Source organism: Magnolia sinica, chromosome 5, assembly GCF_029962835.1.
Source record: "Magnolia sinica isolate HGM2019 chromosome 5, MsV1, whole genome shotgun sequence".
NCBI lineage: Eukaryota > Viridiplantae > Streptophyta > Magnoliopsida > Magnoliales > Magnoliaceae > Magnolia > Magnolia sinica.
The window spans coordinates 52,125,013-52,149,767 of record NC_080577.1 but is presented as its reverse complement, the minus strand read 5'-3'; the positions used below and the strand labels follow the sequence as shown (position 1 = coordinate 52,149,767).

The 24,755-nt window shown below is 37.7% G+C and overlaps 1 non-coding gene across 1 annotated transcript; it reads right to left on the bottom strand.

Annotated features, from left to right (window-relative positions):
* Nucleotides 1-18,810: 18,810 nt before the first annotated feature.
* LOC131247708 (small nucleolar RNA R71) lies at nucleotides 18,811-18,917 on the bottom strand. The gene has a single exon (XR_009171980.1). It is a non-coding gene; the product is annotated as a small nucleolar RNA R71 (small nucleolar RNA).
* Between the last annotated feature and the right edge of the window lie 5,838 nt (nucleotides 18,918-24,755).

The window sequence follows — 24,755 nt, the reverse complement described above, 5'->3', positions numbered from 1 at the left end:
CGACTCGGGTTCGTCAAATCGCGTCTTACGTGGCGAAAGCAACCCTCAGCCACGATCTCAAGGCCGATTACCGATTTCCTGGACTAATTCATAGTCCCACACACATTCCACTACAACAGACATTCATATCAACAATTTAGAATAGTAATGGAACAACAACTAAATCACGTGGTATGTAAGCATTTGAAGAATATCAACTCAACATGGATTTTCACATAAGTAATACTTGAAATTAAACAACAAGGAATATGACTTGCATGTAGGAAATCATACACATCAATAGGAGTGTTGAGAATCGCTTCTCAATGCCTGTACTAGGTTGATATATTACACACCTGATCATTTAGACATTTCTACGAACACTTAGAATACATAGGTCAACATACATGACGTATGTTGGAATACACACATTTGGACAATTCCTTTTGCCAAGGAGTTGACACACATACATCTAGCATAAATAAACGACAAATAATCATGGCAAACACATGTGCATATTTTATACATATACGGTAGTTCCTACATATACATAGAATACACAAATCTCTACACAAGGCATATATATCAGGAATACAATATAAAAAAATTATTTAGCATGTGAAATCTCATCCATAACAAGAATAAACCATTAACTGGCATTGAAAGCCTTGAAAACCATAACCTATACGATTAAAGTCCGCACCTTAAACCAGAAATAGAACACTGAACTGATTCAAACGATATGTCTTCGTCAACGGCGACAAGGTAACCTAAGGCAAGAATAGAAATGAGCTACAACACACATAAACTATTCTAAGCTCTAAAACAGATTAGGGTTAGGTTAACTTACCCAAAGATGAACTCAGAATCACCGGAAGAACGATTCAAAAGTGATGGTTTAAGGATGAAGAGTAACAGGAAAGAATCTAAGAATGATTCACCAACTTCTCTCTCACTTTCTCTCTCTTTTTCTCTCTCTTTCTTAGCTAGGGTTAGGAAATTCGTATGGAAAAGAGAGTTAGGGTTTTAAGGTCTATATATAGGCCTAACAGTGATGAAAATAACCCCAGGGCCAAGGTATACTTAGGTTATAACCAAAGCAGGCTTCTCTCGATCCAATAGAACACTTTCGATGGGCCTTTTCCCATGAGAGGTCGGACTTAAGCTCACTGACCATGGATCTAGGTCAGGCTGAGTTTCCGTACCGATCGGATCTTCAGATCAGCCGTGGCGGACCACACTCAATTCAACGGTCACCGAAACTCGATCAGGACCACAAGCACTATGACATGCCTGGGCCATCTTTCCTGATCAGAGGGTGAAATTGGGTCAGAATCCAACGGTCAGATTGCTTAAAATCGTCGCGCAAGCGACATGACTCAGATTTCATAAAATCACATTTAATTTCTCACCATTCTCACACTCTTCATTCCGGACTCAATCAAATCGACCCAGAACATCATATGGACTTGATTTTTGAGGTGATGGTCAAGCCCAACATGGTGACCAATACTGCCTAAGATCATCGCTATCGGACTTTCGACGCGCGGTCCAGGTCCGATCCAGGACTTCTAAAAATTCCCAAGAGCAACTGGATTTAGCGATGAATCCCAGATTTCAAAGTAACCTAGCGCTAATGATTCTACAAGTTATGAGTCATGCAGATCCAATTTAAAGTGATTGATGCTAATTTCACAAGCAATCGAGTTTAGCACTAATTACCCCAATAAGCTTCTAAGGAAAATAGAGGTAGTACTCGGGTCTTGACACAAAATTTTTTCGGGTCATTACATGTATACTTGACACTTGCCTTACACGTACTTTCACCACCCTCTAAGCTTTCTATGAGCTTATGCACGATAGATGCGTGCAGGTGGTGTTAGGTTGCAGCAGCGTTGAGCTTGGAGCATGTGGCCGAGCTTCTGGAGTTTCTTTTACTTTCATTATATTGTATTTCCCTTTTATACGTATTATACTTAAAGTTTTTGATATAGTGGATATGTGGTGATGTTGTTTTGTGACTTGGTTATGCTTCATTACAAAAAATTCATACTAAAAATCCTCTTTGTAGGATCCCAGGATCGGAACCTGGTGTATGGGCACTAGGAGCCGAGAATGGGGTACTACGGAGGCTGTCAGCACTGGATTTGGCGATCGGGGATTTTGTGAGCCCAGTTTTTGAGTTTGGGGCGTGATTCTTGTGTAATTGGGAATTACTGCATTGAGCATGCACTTCTTGATTTAGGAGCGAGCGTAAATCTAATTCCTTACTCGATCTACAAATAGCTAGGTTTGGGTGAATTGAAACCCACCCTAACCACATTACAATTTTCCGATCGCTCAGTTCATGTACCGAGAGTAGTAATTAAGGATGTGTTAGTCCAAGTTGATAGATTCTACTACCTGGTAGATTTTATAGTCCTAAATATGCAACCCATCATTAACATGAGCACTCAAATTCCCGTGATTCTTGGTCCCCCATTCCTTGCCACCTTGCCACCTTGCCACTTCAAACGCAATCATTAATTACAGGAATGGAGTTATAAGTATCTCTTTTGAAAATATGACTTTGGAGTTAAACATCTTTTTCAATACGAGCAGACAGTTAAAGGATGATGACGATTTCCACGACATTAATATAATTGACTCTTTCACGGAAGATAGAGTACTTCTGACCTTATCCTCTAACCCTCTAGAGACGTGCCTGGCCCACTCCCATGATTTTGATGATGACATAATTAAGGAGACAGGGGCCATGCTTGATACCGTGCCGGTACTTGAAGTTAACCAGTAGAGGCCACAATTTGAAGAATTGCCCCAAACTGATGTAATACTTTTATCGTCTAACCTCAAGACACCGAAGCTTGACCTAAAACCTTTGCCCACTGATCTTGAACAGGTTTACTTAGGTTAAGAAGAGACATACCCAGTGGTGATTTCATCCCACCATGAGAAAAAGTAAGAGAGTATGCTCATTTCTACTCTCGAAGAAGATAAAGGAGTTATTGGGCATATCATCACAGATCTCGATGTGATGAATGAACTCCTTTCAATTAAATGTTCGACTCTTTAGAAGATTGCCCGATACACTTTGTGGATATAAATAATCACATTATACAAAATGTAGTGGATGCCTAGAAAGGCAATACCTCGGTAGTTGTTATTGACCAAGAAAACCCTTATTCTAAAGAATCTCCTTCCCCAGATCTTGAATGTTTACCATTAAAGGAGGATGAGCTAAAAATTGAACCGAAGACTAAAACTTCAAGTGTGTTGAGAGTACCCCACCTGCTAAGAATTTTTCTGAATTTCATTTACTTGTAGTCTCTGATACACCATGGAGTACTAACATTGAAACTTTTTCTGTCACAGGTGAAACATATATACTTTGAATACATCAGGTGACCCAACGAAATTTTTTTGCTGAGGTCTATAAATTTCTCTGAAAATTCATGCTCCAGGGCATCCAAGCCTATTATGAAAAGGGCTTTTGGATGATCTTGTTGAGAAACTTTCTGAGCAATTTATCAAGATATTGCCCAGAGGAGGAACCTTGCAGCATGACTGAGTAACTTTTGAAATTGCGGTAAAGACCACTTTAGTTGAAGTCAGAATATGCCAATATGTCCTAGAGGTGGTGAATAAGACTTTTTAAGAATTTTATAATAGTTTAAAATCCTATCACTCTAATCCTAACAACAAGTATATATTAGGATTACTCAAGAGTAACTCTACTGGCTTCCAAGCCTGGTAGAGGATCCAATCATAAACTATTTAAGAGATAAACAATATGCAGACTAGTTATGATGGATATGACTATGAGTATGTGTGAGGTGTGATCTCAAATGATCAGATATGAAAGTATTTAAGGAAATCACATAAATAAATGAAAGATAAAAATAATCTCAAACATAGTCATTTTTATAATGGTTCAACTACTTGTCTACTCCACTCCCAGAAACTGCACTCAACCCTTAAGTGTACCAGATTTCACTAAGGAGGTTTCCCACGGTTCACCCCAAACCAAAGGTTTTAAATCAGGTTCACCTTTAACCTTTACAACCTATACCGAGGCTGACTGTTTATGCTCTCACGAGTAAGGGTCAACACATAGCACTCACTTTTAGGCACACTGGCCAAGGATCTTCCACAAGACCCTAACTATTTATGCTCTCCACAGAGTAAGGGTCAACACAACGCACCTACCATGTACACTCCTACCAGACGCCTCCTAGAGGACTTGTAAGGGGTGAGAAACACCTTAGACCCAATCCTACACAGGAATGATCACAAGGGTCCTCTGGACTCTAATAACTTACAGACAAGCAGATAAGTCCCTTTCAACACATTGTTGAAGATCTCCTCCTTTGATAAAGAACTTCAACTTCCTTGATCCACAACTCAGAAGATGTACTAATACATGGTGACGGGTTGGGTCAAGGCTATGATGTAATCCTACTCTTCTAAATGTTTTCCTATAAGGAAGATAGAGCGATTCCAATCATCTATGCATTCAAGGTATCCTGATTCAATGATTTGCCATTAAGATGGTAGCTGGAGGATCGTTGAATGCAGAAGTTCATTCCCCAATCCACTATATTGAATGTTAATGATGAGGGTGGATTGGAGGATGAACTTCCATGAGAGAAAGGGCTTTGGGTATATGATCTAAGGTTAAACACACAAAAGCACTCTCTCGTTTCTCTACCAGCAACTAAAGACAAGCTCTCTATATATAGGCAAAAAGTTTCAACAGATATAAAACGGTCACATTTATGACAGAGTTCGATATCATCGAGTAGGGTTGATATCATCGAGCGTATACTCTCGATTGCATCTTCTGGGCGCTCGATGACTCAAACTCAATGTCATACGCTTTTAAAACCTTTTGCCAGCTGGTCGAGGAAATCAAGACTGGTGTCGATATCATTAAATTTCAAACTCTGATAGTATCGATACGAGGTTCGATTCCTCGACATTTGAAAATGAGAGAGACTTGCTTTGAAATATTTCAAGTCAACCGATATAATCGAGGTACACTCGATATAATCGAAATTTGAATACCGATGATATCGAAGACATTGTTGATGCATCGATAAATCCAAATGATTCTCCAGTAAGCTTGTTAGACAGGTTATGTCCATTCTCAATGCCATCGATATAGCCTCGATATCATCAATATTTGAATATCGATTTTATCGAGTGACATTCGATACAAGATAAAAACTACCTGAAAATATCTGCTGAAAAACTGTGTCCAAGACCGATATCATCAAAGGCCTTTCAATATTATCGATATTTGAATTTCAAGGATATCATGGGGTACTTCGATATATTAAAGGTCTTCATGACTTTCCTATAAAAAACAGGGACATATAAACTCTGTTGACGATCTTATCGAGTTGACTTCAATAGACTCGAGATTCAAATATCGATGATATCAATACAACTATCGATATATCGATAATTCCATCCAGAAGTATATGCGGTTGCTGGACACTTTATGTCCTTATTTGATTTTATCGATTGAGTTTTCGAGGACATCGATAACATTTCTCGATAACATCGATCAATCTATCGATGAATCGATAGAGGTAGAAAACTTAGAGATTTTCTGAATTTGCAAAAAAGTTTTCTAACCCAAAAACCCTATGATATTCTAATCAGTTTTAAGGGTTTTATTTACCTGGTGCTTTGGGACATGGGATGTGAGGCTTAGATTTACTTGTGGTGAGTTCGGGCGCACATCCGATTATGGCAAACGATTGATTGATCTTCCTATAGAACTTCTCTGTCTAGTTGACTCAACACTCATGCTAATTGACAAACCAGGGTACTTTCATTCTCCCCCTTTGTCAATTACATGACAAAATACCAAAACACCCTAGAACAGTATCTAGACAAACACATCCTAAATTGTGTGTACATGCATTTTACACAATTTTACAATGTTTAGTAAAATCATACACACACTTAGTAGCTGCTCCCCCTAACAGCATTCTCTCCCTATCTTGATGCAGCTGCTCCCCCTAACACCTGTATCATAATTCAAGTAGATAAACAATTTTCCTTTTGGGGTGTTGGGATTGTTCTCCCCCTTTTTGTCAGTCATTGACAAAGATGGATATAGTAGTTGATATTGATTGAAGTTTAAGCAATTTGGAGAACCATCATTCAGAGAGCACACATATATAAAAGATAGATATATAAAGGTCAAACAGTTGATTAATCAGACATTATTCTCAGAAACTATGTATGCATAGCAGCCCAAATAGAGCAATGATATACGCAGATAGACTAATGATCAAACCATCACATGCATTCTACATATCTGCCATTTTTAAAAATTATCCAAAAACATATCTGTACTACCTAAGATTGGCAGTAGATTAACAGTTATCCCAACATTTACTAAGCCCATTCAAGGTATCCCAAAAAAAAAACATCGATCAGAACCCATAGCATGTCAGTTTAAAGAACCGTGAGGGCATGTCAAAAAGTAATCACAGTGTCCACACTTAATCTACTAACGATACCACCTTCTAAAGCATACTAGATCAGCCAGTTGTTAGCAGTTCAAGAATCTGTTGCACAGAGGGTTGGAGAGCTTATATCTTGTCCTCTATCCCTGACAATCGTCACTCACAGTTATGGAGCCGCTCGTCAATTCCAGCTAGACTGTTCAATAGGTGACGTTCAAGTACATGATGCTGATGATTTGTGACAGATGCAGGGCTATAGAGGGGTGTCTGATTAGATCCCCAAGGTGTTTCTTCATTTGGCTGCTGACTGCTTACACCAACAGGTGGAGGACTCTTTGCATGAGAAGAGGCTAAGACATACACTTGTTGAACTACATCATGGTCTAACCATACTTTAGGATGTACTTTGTCTGATGCTACCGGCAATCCTACATAGTGTGTAAGCTTGCAGATAAGGGATGGAAATGGAAGTGTATCAAGATGGTCCCCCTTTTGACTACCTTAATCAGTTGTTCCAGAATAAGAGTTGGCAAACACATATTAGGAACCTCTTGATATACATCATACAAGACATTGAGTGCAAAGGGAGTCAGGCCGATGTCATTGGCATCACATGGGTATACATTCGTACTAAAGATGCTGTGGAGGATTCTGAACAAAGTTCCTAGATGTTTTACAGGAAGTATATTGTCATCATTTCTAGGAATTGTAGCACCCTGGCATAGTGCTCAAGTGATTTCCCCCCACATTCCTAATTCATTTAAACTTCTACCAATGACTGGGATTTGGGTTACGCCAATGTCTAGAAGACACCCAAGAACCATTGGGGTAATCAGTTTAGAGTGTTGCATAAATTCTAGACGAACAATATGGCAACAATTGAAAAATTGTTGAATCATGTCAAATTGGTACGAGCCACCCATATTAAGCACATTCTGCCAGCCAATAGTCTCTAACAGGAGATCTACCCCATAGGGTTCAATGGCACTTTTGAGAATAATACGATCGACGATTGTCACTTGTTCCCAATCGGATTGGTTTTGAGGTGATTTAACAATTTTCACTTTCTTAGCCTTGGAAGATTTTTAGGACAAGAGGTCCTTACCTTTCCCTTTAACCATCTTCTTTGCTCCACTGAATGTTTGGGAGCCAACAAGATAATGGAGTGAACCAAAGGGAAGGAAGCCAAGTGAATCTGTTTCTTGTTGTCGGTCGACTTTTATAACAGGTTTGTCGATGTCATCGATATAATTTCGATGATATCCAACACATGCTCATAAATGCATTGAGGACCATGTCGATGACTGTTGGGAAAAACTAGCAGTCACTTGAAAGTTCCAATGGATACAGGCTTACCTTTCCCAGATCTGTCGATTACATCGATGGTGAATATCGATATCATCGATATTTGAATATTGATGATATCAACACAGTCTAGATTTCATTGAGAAGATCATAATCTGGCATCCCAAAAACTGATATGGTTAATTCATGTGGTTTAGACTTGTGGCTGATACTTAACCATGAATGACCCAGTGTGAAGATTTACTTATATGGATCATGGTCACTGGGATATTTTCAATGAGTGCATACTCCAATAGATTTTTGAAGATAACTAAACCTATTTGTATCAAGAGGTTTAGTGAGGATATCTGCGAGTTACTTTTTTTTGGAAACATAATCCAATGTAATAATCTTGTCTTCAACAAGTTCTCGGATAAAATGATGATGGATGTCAATGTGCTTGGTCTGAGAATGTTGGACAGGATTCTTTGAAATGTTGATTGCGCTTATGTTATCACAGAAAAGACTCATCGTGGGTTGTTTAATCTCGTAGTCCAACAATATCTGTTTCATCCAAAGGAGTTGTTCACAGCAACTTCCAGCGGCAATGTATTCAGCCTTGACAGTGGATAAAGATATTGAGTTTTGCTTCTTACTTTGCCAGGAGACTAGACAGTTTCCAACATAAAAGTATCCTCCACTTGTTGATTTTTGATCATCCAAATTTCCTACCCAGCCGGCATCAGAGTATGCAGCGATGATGGTGGATGTTTCAAATGGATACCACAATCCGAAGGAGGTAGTTCCTGCTATGTATTTAATGATCCTCTTAACGGCCGTTAGGTGAGATTCCTTAGGATCTGCCTGATATCGAGCACATACTCCCACACTAAAAGATATATCAGGACAACTAGCTGTGAGATATAATAGGCTGCCTATCATACTCCGGTAGAGATGTTGATCCACAATCTTGCCATTTACATCTTTGGAAAGTTTGGGTGTGGTGCTTATGGGAATGTGATAAGAGTGACCAGATTCAAGACCAAACCTTTTCACCAAATCGTTAGCATACTTGGTTTGACAGATGAAGATTCCATCATATAGCTGGTTGACTTGTAATCCTATGAAGAAGTTTAATTCACCAACCATACTCATTTCAAGTTCTGATTTCATGAGGTTGGCAAATTTGAGAGCGGCCTCTTCACATGTTGAACCAAAGACTATATCATCCACATAAATTTGTGCAATAAGAAGTGAGTCCTTTTTTGTTTGAGTAAATAATGTTTTATCTACACTTCCTCTACAAAATTTATGGTCCAAAAGAAATTTCGTCAATCGTTCATACCAGGTACGAGGTGCTTATTTGAGCCTATAAAGAGCTTTGTTCAGACGATAAACATAATGGGGATACTTAGGATCTAAGAATCCCTTTGGTTGTTCTACATAAACTTCTTCAGCAAGATCCCTATTAAGAAAAGTGTTTTTTATGTCCATTTGAAATGATTTAAACTTTAATGCTCATGCGACAGACATAAGAATTCTAATGGACTCAAGGCAAGCTACAGGGGCAAATGTCTCATCAAAATCAATGCCTTCTATCTGTGAGTACCCTTGAGCTATAAGTCTCGCTTTGTTCCTAATCACATTTCCTGATTCATTGGATTTATTCTTGAAGACCCATTTGGTTCCAATGATATTAGTATCGAGTGGCCTGGAAACCAATTGCCATACCTCATTTCTCTGAAATTGTTGAAGTTCTTCTTGCATAGCATTAATCTAGTGTTCATCTTGAAGAGCTTCTACAATATTTTTAAGTTCAATCTTTGATGTAAAACAGAAATGACTATAGATATGTTCTATCTACCATCGAGTTCTTACACCGACATTAGGATCCCCAATAATTTGTTCTCAAGGGTGATCCTTAATGATAGGTATGTTAGATGATGGTTGGGATTCATTGGACAATGGAGATTTGTCATCCGATTTATCTAGTATGCATGAATCTACATCATCTTCGAATTCATTCACAGGGGTATCTTCTTCATGAGGTTGATCATCGATTACCACATTTACTGACTCCTGAATAGTAAGGGTTCTTAGATTGTATACTCTATAAGCATGACTATTCATGGCATACCCCAGAAAGATACCTTCATCACTCTTAGACTCAAATTTCCCTTGGTGATCTTTGTCTCTTAAGATATAACATTTACTACCAAGGACCCGAAAATATTTCACACTAGGCAGTTTCCCATACCATAGTTCATATGGAGTTTTGTTCAGACCTGCTCTAAGATATACTCTATTTATGATGTAGCAGGCAGTATTGATAGCTTCTACCCAAAAACTTTTTTCCATATCTTTCCCATTTAGCATAACTGACCCCATTTTCTACAATACTCAATTTTTCCTTTCAACGACTCCATTTTGCGGTCGGGTTTTTGGGGCTGAGAATTCATGACGAATTCCTTTCTCATTGCAATATTTTTTGAATCTTTCATTTTCAAATTCCCCACCATGATCACTTCTGATGCGATTGATGCCGTATCCTTTTTTATTTTGAAGTCACTTTGCCATGATCACAAATTCCTCAAAGGCATCTGATTTCTCTTGAAGAAATGCGACCCAAGTAAATCTGGTATAGTCATCTACTACCACCAGGAAGTATCTTTTCTTACCATGGCTTTCCACTTTGGTTGGACCAACCAGATCCGTATGCAGCAGATCTAAAGGTTTTGTTGTTGCTATGGTGGTTGTCTTTTTGTGTTGGACTTTTATCTGTTTTCCTTTTAAACATTCTCCACAGATAACTTTTTCTTCTTTTTTAATCTTGAGAAGTCCTCTAACTAAATTTTTTGAACTGAGCTTAGCTATATTTCGGTAGTGAACATGTCCCAACCTTTAGTGTCATAATTTGGATTCATTCTTTACAGTCATATTACACTTTATAGATAACACACTCTCACTTGTATTTTCAATGACATAACAATTATCATTAGTGCGTAAACCTTTTATAAGAGATTTTCCTGTATGATCTAAAATTCTACACACATCCTTTCAGAAAATGACCAGATGTTCTTTGTCACAGATTTGGGAGATACTAAGGAGATTATGTTTCAGACCTTCTACACAGAGGACATGTTTAATTTTTGGAAGGCCTGGTACAGCTATTGTTCCTTGTCCAACAATTTTGGCTGAGCTACCATCTCCAAATATGACTGATCCTCCATCAAAGTTTGAGTACTCAAAAAAGTGAGTTTGATCACTAGTCATGTGTTTGGAGCATCCACTATCAAGGTACCATTTTGAACTATTGCTGACTTTCAAAGAAGTATGAATTACAAGGTAATTATTGTGGTTTATCAAACCCTCTTAGACACTTTTGATCATGATTCCAACTTCAGTTAAGATCACTCTCTAGGCGGTGAAGCCCTTAAAGAGAGACCCGCTCTAATACCAAATTGAAATTGCGGAAAAGACCACTTTAGTTGAAATAAGAATATGCCAATATGTCCTAGAGGGGGGTGAATAGGACTTTTTAAGAATTTTATAATAGTTTAAAATCCTATCATTCTAATCTTAACAACAAGCATATATTAGGATTACTCAAGAGTAACTCTACTGGCTTCCAAGCCCGGTAGAGGATCCAATCACAAACTATTTGAGAGATAAACACTATGCAGACTAGTTTATGATGGATATGACTGTAAGTGTGTATGAGGTGTGATCTCAGATGATCAGATATGAAAGTATTTAAGGAAATCACATAAACAAATGAAAGACAAAAACAATCTCAAACACAGTCATTTTTATAGTGATTCGACTACTTGTCTAATCCGCTCCCGGTAACCGCACTCCACCCTTGAGTGTACCGGATTTCACTAAGGAGGTTTCCCATGGTTCACCCCAAACCCAAGGTTTTAAATTAGGTTCACCTTTAACCTTTACAACCTACACCTAGGCTGACTATTTATGCTCTCATGAGCAATGGTCAACACATAACACCCACTTTTAGGCACACTGACCAAGGATCTTCCACAAGTCCCTAAGTGTTTATGCTCTCCATAAAGTAAGGGTCAACACAATGCACCCACCACATACACTCCCACAGGAGGCCTCCTAGAGGACTTGTAAGGGGTGAGGAACACCTTAGACCCAATCCTACATAGGAATGTTCACAAGGGTCCTCTGGACTCGAATAACTTACAGATAAGCAGATGAGTCCCTTTCAGCGCATTGTTAAAGATATCCTCCTTTGATGAAGAACTTCAGCTTCCTTGATCCGCAACTCAAAAGATGTACCAATACATGGCAACGGGTTGGGTCAAGGCTATGATGGAATCCTACTCTTCAAATGTTTTCTTATAAGGAAGATAGAGTGATTCTATTCATCTATGCATTCAAGGTATCATAGCTCAATGATTTATCATTAAGATGGTAGTTGGAGGATCCTTAAATGCGTAAGTTCATTCCCCAATCCACTCTATTGAATGTCAATAATGAGGGTGGATTGGAGGATGAACTTCCATGAGAAAAGGGCTTTGGGTATATGATCTAAGGTTAAACACACAAAAGCACTCTCTTCTTTCTCTACTAACAACTGAAGACAAGCTCTCTATATATAAGCAAAAAGTTCCAACAGATATAAAATGGTCACATTTATGACAGAGTTCGATATCATCGAGTGTATACTCTCGATTGCATCAACTAGCCGCTTGATGACTCAAACTCAATGTCATATGCTTTTGAAACTTTTTGCCAGTTGGTCGAGGAAATCGAGGACAGGTGTCGATATCATCGAATTTCAAACTCTGATAGTATTGATACGAGGTTCGATTCCATGACATTTGAAAATGAGAGAGACTTGCTTTGAAATATCTCAGGTCAATAGATATGATCGAGGTACACTCGATATCATCAGAATTTGAATACCGATGATATCGAAGACATTGTCGATGCATCGATAAATCCAAATGATTCTCCAGTAAGCTTACTGGACAGGTTATATCCATTCTCGATGCCATCGATACGGCCTCGATATCATCGATATTTAAATATCGATTCTATTGAGTGACCGTTGATACAAGATAAAAACTACCTGAAAATATCTGTTGGAAAACTGTGTCCAAGACCGATATCATTGAAGGCCTTTTAATATCATCGATATTTGAATTTCGAGGATATCGAGGGGTACTTTGATATATCGAAGGTCTTCATAATTTTTCTATAAAAAAAAGGGACACATAAACTCTGCTGACGATCTCGTCAAGTTGACTTCGATAGACTCGAAATTCAAATATCGAGGATATCAATACAGCTATCGATATATTGATCATTCCGTCTAGAAGTATATGTAGTTGCTGGACACTTTATGTTCTCATTCGATTTTATCGATTGAGCTTTCGAAGACAGATAACGTTTCTCGATAATATCGATCAGTCTATCGATGAATCGATGGAGGTAGAAAACTTAGAGATTTTCTGAATTTGAAAAAAGTTTTTTAACCCAAAAACCTTATGATATTCTAATCAGTTTTAAAGGTTTTATTTACCTGGTGTTTTGGGTCATGGGACATGAGGCTTAGATTTACCTGTGGCGAGTTCGGACACACATCCGGTTGAGGCAAATGATTGAATGATCTTCCTATAGAGCTTCTTTGTCTAGTTGGCTCAACAACACACGCTAATTGACAAGCCAGGGCACTTTCAACTTTTCCCTTGATCTCTTATTCTAATGGAGGTATAGTTAGGTTTATTGCTTTATGCCATTTTAGGATAGTCGGCTTTATGCTGCTTAGGATAGTTTTCTTCCACCGTTTTAGGATAGTTTGTTTTTTGTTGATTAACTCTTATGCTAACCCACCTTCACGTTGAGATCATTTGGAAAAAGCCGCAAAATCTCTTCATTAGGTACTATGTTTCCATCACTTCTCTTTCAACGACATTGTCTCTTTTGTAAATCATGCTTATTTCTTTTACATTGAGGACAATGTAGATTTTAGGTTGGGGATAGGAAATTAGGTTACCTAATCAGTGTTTTCTCAGTTTTGAGCAAAATTTACAAAAATTTTGAAAAAATTTCAATGTTTATCTGTTTGGAAAGTGATAAGTTGTGTATTTAGAATGTTTAGAGTATGAAGATAAGATAGAAATCAAATTCTGAATTGTTGGAGTTGGAGCAACAAAGTGACCTATCACTTATGGTTCTTACATTCAACTGATTAAGAGTAAGTTTAAATATTATGTTATTCAAATTGTTTTTAATGAATAGTACTAGATTTTCTGATTGTTAGTATGATGATCATTGAAAGATATTGAGAACCAAGTCTGGAGAATTTTATTCACTTTAAAAGAAGAAAGAACCAGTTGAAAAATAGGAGATCGACAAAGAGGTCATAAATAATGAAAAATGACAACATCTTTGAGGGGAATGAAAAATGTCTTTAAAAAGAATGTAATGTCTAAAGAAGAGGAATAAATATAAATGACCATCGATATAAAATCAAAAATTGGAAAAAGAAGGAAAAGGGGATAAGTTCAGAATTAGTACTTGTGTTTTCAATCAATCTGGAAGTGATAGCATGGCCAACATTACAAAAAGATAGTATTTTCGCTGAGCACTTGAAAAACTTGATATGTGAACTATGCTCTGGCCTAATGGATAAAGGACTTATTTGATTGGTTGCTTATTTGATTTAACTCTAGGTTTTCAAAATCTCAAATTCTCATCTTGAGTCTACTTATTCATACTTGATTACACAAAAGATTATTTTCTGGTAAAGGTTTGAACATTGCGCATTAAACTTATTTTTCACATACTTTGCTCGAGACTAGCAAAATGCTGGTTTTGGATTGTGTTGAGGGTCAAATATTGCATATTGAACCCCATTTATTCCTTGGTTTTATGAATATGATAATGCTTAATGTTCTATTTTAATCATGTTTGTGGTGTAAGGTGAATTCAAGATCTTGGATTAAAAAGGATGTTTAAAGCATAGATTTAATGCTAAAGAATCGCTAAGACCAAGAATGAAGAAGGCACATAATAAAGATTTTTTTAAAAAATTAAGTCAAGAATAAAGAAAATCAAAGTTTTGAAGTGAATTTCTGTGACCCTCGACCAGTCCTAACTCTGGCTCGACTAGTCCTGCGTACGCTCGACTAGTCCTGGACTCTGCTCGACCAGTCCATGCTCGACCAGTCGAGCTGTCTCCACTTGAAATGTAGCAACTAAAATTGCTAAAATCAGGTAATCCTCGACCAGTCAAAGGTGAGCCTCGACCATTCGAGGGTTGTCATGGTCTAGACTAAGAGGGACAAAGAAGTGAAGCTTGTAGCGTGATGGGATGTTTTCTATTACTTTGATTCATGTTTATATTGAACTCTCTTTGATTCTAGTTTGATTATAAGGAATACTTTCATTTTTTAATGGTTTGTTGTGATGCAAATTACAATAGATCTGTGATAGCTTTAAGTATGTTCTTTTCATGTATTAAGATTGTGAAATTAGGAAATCCTATTGTTCTCCATCGTCCCTTGGGCATGGTTGGATGATGGAATCATCTCTAACTTTCAAAATTCTCCCAGTTTGGTTATGGGATTGGTAAATCTTATTGTTTACCTTGTCTCCTAGGCATGGTTTTGTGACGAAATCACTTCTAGTTCTCACACCTCCCATCCATTGAGAACTAGGCCAAAGGAAGTTCAGGTTTGATTTTACTAAGATATCTTCCAATTGGATAGGATGGGACTCTGATTCGAATCATATTACTTGAATTAAGCATAGATCTCCTTGATCTCTATAAGTGGATCCTTGGAAACCCTAGTTTCCCACCTTTGAATTTCTTAAGTTTTTCCTTAAATCTCTCACAATTACTCTCAAATATTCCAAGTTTAGGTTTTCATCTTTTTCTAGTTCTTTTTCTAGTTGCTTTCAGAAAATACATGAGATTAGTCCCTGTGGATTCGACCTCGGTCTCACCGAGATTATTACTACATCGCAGCCCTATACTTGGGGTTGTGAATAAGTTTTTTAGCACCATTGCCGGGGGATTAACGGTTGCATTTTTATGAGATTAGTTAGTTTTAGAATTAGGTTAAGATTATGGTTTTTCTATTTTTTATTTTAGATTAGGGTTTGTTTTCTGTTTTTACAAACGTTCTAATTCTAAGATTTCTTAGAAACTAACCTACTTTCTAATTCTTCGTTTAGAACTTTCTTAATCAGTTTTTAGAAACTTTCTATTTTCTATTTTTTAGAAACTTTCCTTTTTCACTTTTTAAAAACTAGTTTACTTTCTATTTTTATTTTTAGGAACTTTCTAATTTTAGGATTTCTATTTTTAGAAACTAACTCGGTTTTGTTTTGTTTTGCAGGATTTTAATTAGGAACTTCGAATTTAGTAACTTCTTCCCAATTCCCTCTCTCTTTCTATTTCTAGATTTCTATTTCCTTTCTCTCTTTTGGGTTTAAGTTAGAATTTGAAATTGAGGGCTAAGAGTGTTTCATGCCCGAGTGGGTCCGTGATAACACCCGACGTCTTTTGAGTGAAGGAGGATTGGTTGAGGGGTTATCTATCCATCATAGGATTAGACACCACTCAAGATCCTCAGAATTAATTAAGGTTATGGCTGCAAATCAACCAGTTAATCAACCGGGAAGACAACCACAACCTAGGGTTGTGGAAGTCTGTAAGTGCTACAGTTTCTAGCTCCTATAATTGTCAAATTTTATAGTGCCAAAACCTCTCTTGGAATCTATGTCTTATCCAGCTCTTCTACATTATGAAGACTTTGCATCACTCAAGAATAAAGGTCTTTACTTTGAGAAATGCAAGATTACATGGTCATCAAGTGATTGTTCACTATTCAAGATTCATAATTCAAGCTCCAAGTCAAGACAAAGTTTTTTTTTTTTTTTTTTACTTTGAACCTCAAACTCAAGATTCAAGATATTTCAAGTTCAAGCTTCTGAAGGCTACAAATTCAAGTTTGAATATTCTTCGAAAGGTCACAAGTTCAAGCTTCATTCCATGATAAGATCTCAAGTTTTGTGAACTTTAAAGAACGACTATCAACTGAAGAAAAAGAAGTTTCAATGTTCATACATCATGTTTAAGGTATGAATGACCCTAAATTGACCATAGGGTAGGTCATTTTGAATACATAATTCAATTATATCATTTTATAAGTGAATAGTCTGTTTCTCGACTAGTCTTGGACTCTGTTCGACTAGTCCTAGCACCGGCTCAACCAGTCCAAGAAATTCCTCAACCAGTCCTAAGTTTATTAGAGATTTTCAGAATTTTTTGCTCAGCCTTGACTAGTCCTGGAGACTGCTCGACCGGTCATGTGAACACTGCTCGACTTGTTCTCGACCAGTCCTTCAGCTATGACTCAAAGTCCAACAACTATTTCAGGTTCCACACGACCAGTCATGGACAGGTCACAACTAGTCGTGGAGGTCCCTCGACCGGTCGTGCAAGGCTTACGACCAGTCGTGGAACGGTTTTATCTTATCGTGCCCAAATTTCAAAATTTTGTTGGTCCTACGACCAATCGTAGTGTCGTCAAGACCAGTCGTGAATGCAATTTCTTCACTTATAAATAGAGTGCAAATTTTAAAGTTTTACATTCAATTTAAGATAAATCAATACGCCACTCTGAGGGATAAGTTAGTATTCTTTTAAAGCTATATTGTGCTCATTTAATATTCTATTAATTTAGCTTTGTTATATTTGATTTTGTATTCTATATTCCATTCATATTTGAAGAATGGATTGAGGATTACCCTTTTATAGGAATCAAAATCAAATAAAGCTAGCCCAACTTGATTTAATTTAAAATTAATTTAGAACCTATAACCATTTCATAAGTGAGTTTGGACATTGAACTTCTACGTTGAATTTCTACTCTGATTTGGTTCTTTTAGGCGGCATCAAAAAGAGAATATCCAGGTATTTTACATTATTGTAATTTATTTTTTTTTATTTTTGAGATTGTGCTAGAAAAATCTCTGTTTTGGTTTGTTTGAGGTGATCTAGAAAACTCAAGAGTGTGGGGTTTTTTGAATTGTGTAAGCCCACTTGAAAGATACAATTGTGAGGGTTTTAGGTAAACCTAGAAAAACTTATTTTCATTGTGAACGCTAATATCCACTGTGTGAGGATATTAGGAGTGGAGTAGTTGTGTGGTTGTTTTTCTAAACAGTTGGTGTACACACAAGAGAACCATTGTAATTTCTAGTCTTATGGTTTGATTGTTTATTTCTTTTTGTGGATGGTTGCAATTTCCTTTTTGCATTGTGGAGAATGTTATAATTTCTTTCATGCAAATGTGGAGAATGTTGTAATAGCATAGCATAGATTTCTTTCATTACTATTTATTTATTTATTCCTCTATATCAATTTTGAGTTTTTGATACACAAATTGTTCTAGTAAGGTTGTCCTGCCATAAACCCTTGGTTTTTATGGTATAAGGTTGTCCTTGGAACAACATCGTATCAACCTCTCAATACTCGTTCTTTTGAGGTTGTCTTTAAATTCAACATTGTGGGATTGTCTATTGCTATCTGTATTTAATTTATTTAAATTCCTCTATTATTTTTTTTTAATTTGGCATAGTCCTATTCAAACCCCCCCCATCTAGGACATATAGCTCGGCCTTTTTTAAAGTCTAAGATGAGAATGAGGTGCATCAAGTACCCCCACCTTGTACTTAGCAAGATTATTTACAATCGGCGGGGATGAGCACACCCTCATGCATGGTTTTTCTAGAAAATACGGGACATATGAACATTAAGCCAGGGGTGATCCAACTCCTTCTAAAATTCCATGGACTTAAATTTGAAAGTCTATATTTGCACTTGAAAGAGTTTGATGAGATTATAGCCACTTCATATTTTCCTAACGTGTCTGAGGATACGGTCAGACTGAAACTCTTTCCCTTTTATTTGAAAGAAAAAGCTAAGACGTGGTTGCATTCACTATGTCCCAGATCTATTAGCACATGGAATGATATGATAAGGGAGTTCATAAAGAAATTTTTTCCATATCATAAAACAGACACCCTTAGAAAGTCAATCATGAACTTTGCCCAAAAGGAGGATGAAACATTCTTCCAATGTTGGGAGCAGTTCAAGGATCTTGTCAGTTCATGCCCACAACAAGGTTTTGAAACATTGCGCATTATACACTTTTTCTATGATGGACTGACACCTTCCACGTGCCAATTGGTTGAGACAATGTGCAATGGGGAATTCATAAATAAAAATCTCGATGATTTGTGTGATTACTTGGATAGACTTGCTGAAAACTCACAATCATGGGACACCTACCCAAAATCAAGCATCACTTCTAGGCCAACTCAATCAAAGGAGAGGGGCGGATTATACCTTTTGAAAGAGGATGATGATATCAATGCTAAAGTGTCTAATCTTATAAGGAAATTCGAGGCCATGAAATTAAAGAAGGATAAGGTTAAGGAAACCGTTTGCGGTATTTGTGCTTGCAACGTTCACACAACTAAAAATTGTCCAACAATACTTGCCTTTCAAGAGGTGTTGAATGAGCAATCCAATGCCCTGAATAATTACCAAAGACCTCTTAATGGACCCACCTCCAATACATACAATCCTAGTTGGAGAAATCATTCAAACTTCAGTTGTAGGAATGGACAAATTGCTACACCTCAAGGTTTCTTTTTTCAAATTCCAAATCAAGTGAAACCTCAAGAGGATCCGGTTCTAAAACATATTCAAAACCAAGAGCTTATCATTCAGGGTATATTGCAAACCCTTCAAGACATTTCAAATGCCATACAAGGGCGTGAGATAAAAATTCAATTGGGGAAAATGGGATTTTTTCAACCTAACATTTCCCCAACCCCAAACCGCAATATCAGATAAGTAATCCAAGCTCTTCAAATCAGATGGAGCAAACTAAGTCTATCACCACTTTTAGGAGTGGGAAAATAATTGACAAATCTATTCCGGTTAGGGCTAAAAAGCTTAAGGACCCAGAAGAGGACAATGATGATAGAGCTAGCATTGCTCTATAAGAATTAGAATCGGAACTTCAAGGCAAGACGATTGCCCCATTCCCCCAACGGTTGGTTGCACCAAAACCTCTCTCTAACTCTCAGGACATTCTAGAGGTGTTGAAACAAGTGAAGGTTAATATTCCTATACTTGATGCCGTAAAACAAATACCTTCATATGTCAAATTTTTGAAAGACTTGTGTATGACCAAAAGAGGGAAAAATACTCACAAGAAAATCTTTTTAACTAAAAAAGTGAGTGCCATCCTAAATTAAGATGTGCCACAGAAATTCAAAGATCCTGGTTGCCCAACCATACCTTGTGTAATTGGGAACTACCAAATTGAGTACGCACTTCTTGACTTAGGAGCAATCATAAATCTGATTCCTTACTCGGTCTACAAACAGTCAGGTTTGGGTGAATTGAAACCCACTCAAACCACATTACAACTTGCTAATCGCTCAGTTCGTATACCGAGAAGGATAATTGAGGATGTGTTGGTCCAGGTTGATAGATTCTATTACCTAATAGATTTTATCGTCCTGGATACGAAACCCATCAGTAACATGTGTACTCAAATTTCCATCATTCTTGATCACCCATTCCTTGCCATTTCAAACGCAATCATTAATTGCAAGAATGGACTCATGAGTATGTCTTTCGAGAATATAACATTGGAGTTGAATATCTTTTTCAACACATGCAAACGTTTAGAGGATGATGATGATTTCCATGACATTAACATGATTAATTCTTTCATAGAAGATAAAGCACTTTTGACCTTATCCTCTGACCCTCTATAGACATGCCTGACCCAACCCCATGATTTTGATGATGACATGATTAAGGAGATGGGGACCATGCTGGATACCGCGTCGGTGCATGAAGTGTAACGCCCCGAAAATCGGGGTCGAGTAAAGCTCAACTCCCGAGTTCTAACGCATCACTTATGCAACATAGATAATAATATTTAAATGTTGTCCATGTTAGTGCATTAAACATAAGTGGGATTACACTAAGTCAACATATCATACTCAAGAGTTAACGTAAATAAGCAAGCGGAAGACTGAACTAAATAAATAAAGTATATATACGTGTTCATAACCTTCAAAGTATGAACGTGCTACCGGGCTGAATATATAAATAATTTGTTTCAAAATATACAAAATGACAAAATGTGAATGTACAATTAATCAAGTATCCTGTAAATCCCATCGAATCAGCACGAAGTCTACATAAACCCATCTGATAGCTGAACATAGGAGAACTCCTCCTCCTTGCCTAAGAAATCTGGCTTTGTCACGTAAGCCTCATCGGAACCTGCATCTAAATCAGAGTCTGGTTGGTGTTTTAAAACACCGTCCTAGAGTGAGAGTGAGTGATTAACTAAATGGTACTATAAGGCAAAGGTTAACATGTTATCAATTCAATCAAACAGTAATGATAAAGCAATACAGTAATCACTTCCTAATTACTCTTGTTAATGTAGGAATGATATGTAGTAATGATGCATGCCCTCGCCTGCACTCCCTCAGTGACTTCATCTAACGATCGCGCATGGCAAACTCCCTAAACTTGCGCTTCCTCGCCAAAGCACATGTAATGCGATGCATGATCATGTTAGCCAAGTACTTAATTAGGCTTATTCATATAGTAGATTCGAGAAGCTAAGGTACCTCCCTTTATATCATTAACCCAAACACAGATCCATCTAGGTCATTAATCTTAGTTAGTCACATACAATAGGCAAGTTGTAAGGCATCACCCCTAATCGAAGCAGTGGATAGGTAAATTCAGGAGTTTGCACTCGAGGTCACTATGGGGAGGTTCGTCACCTCGGCGTAGGCCTAATTTATACTCAAAGTCACTATAGAAAGGCTCATCACCTCAGCATAGGCTGATAGCTCAAATACAGAGTCTCATACACCACCATATTTGGCTCACGAGTTGGGTTGCTCACTGGACACTACGGGGTGGCTCGTCACCCCAACGTAGGCCGACAGCTCGACCATAGTGTCCCATACACCACCATGCCTGGCTCATGAGTCTTAGCAGATCTTGGTACCATAGTTGATATGGGTTTTACATTTTTAAGTGGCACCTTAGATTCAAGCAGTAGTGTTCATACATGGTAAACACAAAGTAGGCCAATCGGGTTATTTGACAACTGCGATTGGTACGAGTGCACGTTGAATTAATCGATATGGAGCGCATAAGGACTCCACGTGACCTAACCACCATCGACAATCAGCATACAGCTTGGATTCATCGAACGTATCTAATTTGGTGAAACTAGTTCGGCCACTCAATCGAGAACTATTACCGATTGCCTGGACTATGCAATAGTCCCAATCATACTCAAACAATAGGTAGTCACATATGTTAATCATAATAACATTTAACAAAAAATTCAAACGTAATTCTCATTTGAGCATTTTATCAAACACATCGAACATGTTAATATACATATGCATTTCATCCATAAATCACATAGTGGCAATTTACATTACATGAAAGAAATTATATATATGGATAGGGTGGTCGAAAATCTTATCTCAACACCTTTATTAAAAATGATTCGTCGAACAATTTCTCATTCGGGCATTTTATCAAACACTTAGACTACACATTACTACATACATGAGCTAAATTAATTATAGCATATATTATGGCAAATCCTTTCGCAAAGGAGTTGTCATACATACAACAAACATGTATTCTAAATTAATAGTCATGGCAAGCATAAATCAAAATTGCACTTTCATTCAAGCATTTCAACAAACACATGGAATGCATTATATATTCACATAGTTCACACACATGTATAGTTTATCGAATACACCGTAACTAAGATCATACGGTAGTAATCAAGTCAGACATAAATCATTACTGACATTGAAAGCCTTGAAAACCATAACTTAAACATTTATAGTCCAAACCTTTTGTTGGATTTCTCGGTTCGAATCCTACGTCCCCGTATATAGAATAACAGTACCTAAACATCTAAATAGGTTAGTTATTTCACTGATTACCCAATCTTGGCTTCTAAAACAAATTTTGGGTTACGATTTCTTACCCAAATCGCAGTTAGAACTGATGGTGTAGCGTTGGCGGGGAGACGAAACGACGTATGGAGTCGTGCGAAATGATCCCAACAATGATCTCCCTACCTCTCTCTCTTCTCTTCACTCTTTCCTCCTCTTTTCTCTCTTCTCTCACCTAGGGTTTGTGAAATTCATATGAAAGAGAGAGTGGGTGGTTTAAGGTCTTTAAATAGGCCCATAAGTGATATCAATGGTCCCTGACAATGGATCTATACCAGGACTTTGCTTATGGTGCGATCTGACTAATTGATCGGCCGTGAAGGACCTGCTTCAGATCAACGGTCGTTATTCCTCGATCAGGGCCACAAGTATACGGATAAGAGTAGGGAAATTTCTTTGATCCATGGGTAAAGTCTGGTCAGAATCTGACAGTCTAAAGCCTTCAATTTTGCTTGTAAGTGAATGGCCCAAATCACTTAAGTTTCATGTCACTTTCTAAACATATTCGCGTTTCTCACACACTTTGCTCAAGGCTTAAGTTATGCGTTTCTAGATACTATTTGAGCTCGATTCCCACTATGGTTGTCAAACCCAATATGTCGGTCGTAACCCTATGGTTTCGCGGTCATCAGACTTTCAACGTGCGGTCTAGGTCCGATATAGAGTTTTAATGTGCTCCCAAGAGCAACTGGGTTATGGGATTCTTCGAGGTTTTCAAGTAATATTGAGTTAGCGATTTTAATGATTTTGGGTCTTGCAGCTTGTATAGATAGTGGTTCAGGTTAATTTACTGATTAATTTAGTTTAGTACTTAATTAATTTTCGTCTAATTTCCACAATATACGGTCTTTAGGGATTTCTGCCTGAGGTGGTACTCGAGTCTTTGTACAGATTTTTTTGAGATGTTACAATCTACCCCCTTTAAAGAAAAATTTTATCCCCGAAATTAGTACCTTTTTGTACTCCTCAAGGATCTAAGGGTAGTTCTTATGGACCTCGGCTTCTATTTCCCAAGTAGCCTCTTCCTCAGTGTGGTGAGTCCACAATACTTTCACGAGCGGGATCGCTTTACTGTGTAGCACCTGTTCCTTCCTATCAAGAATTTATGTTGGTCGTGGTACATAGGTAGCATCCTCATTTAGCTCCACCTGCTCCCACTTGATAATGTGAGTAGGATCAGGAACATATTTCTTCAGCATCGATACATGAAATATGTTGTGCATGCCTTTGAGTGGTGTGGGTAAAGCAAGGCGGTAGGTTACCACACCCACTCGGCTTAGAATCTAGAACGGACCAATAAATCGTGGCGTAAGCTTCCCCTTCTTGCTAAATTGAAGGACTCCCTTCATTGGGGAAACCTTAAGGAATACATGGTCCCCAACTTCAAATTTCAACTGTCGTCGTCGAGTATCGGCATAACTCTTCTGTCTGCTCTATGCTGCAAGAAGTCGACGCTTAATAATATCAATCTTTTTTTAGGTTACTTGAACCAAATCTGGGCCAATCAGGCTCTTCTCGCTAACTTCCACCCAACAATGTGGTGCTCGACATGAGCGCCCATACAATGCTTCGTAGGGAGCCATGTCAATGCTTGCTTAGAAACTATTGTTATAAGCAAACTCGGCATAGGGAAGACAATCATCCCAACTGTCCTTGAAATCAAGCACTCATGCTCGTAACATATCTTCAAGTATCTGATTTACTCGTTCCTTCTGCCCACCGGTCTGTGGGTGGAACGCGGTACTGAACTTTAATTTCACTCTCATTGTTTCCTGGATTCGAGTCCAGAAAATGGAGGTGAATCGCGTGTTTCGATCTGACATAATTTCCATAGGGACTCCATGCAGACGTACGATCTCCCTGATGTACAACTTGGCTAAATCATTTGCTGAGTTTAAAACTTTAATTGGGAGGAAATGAGCCGATTTT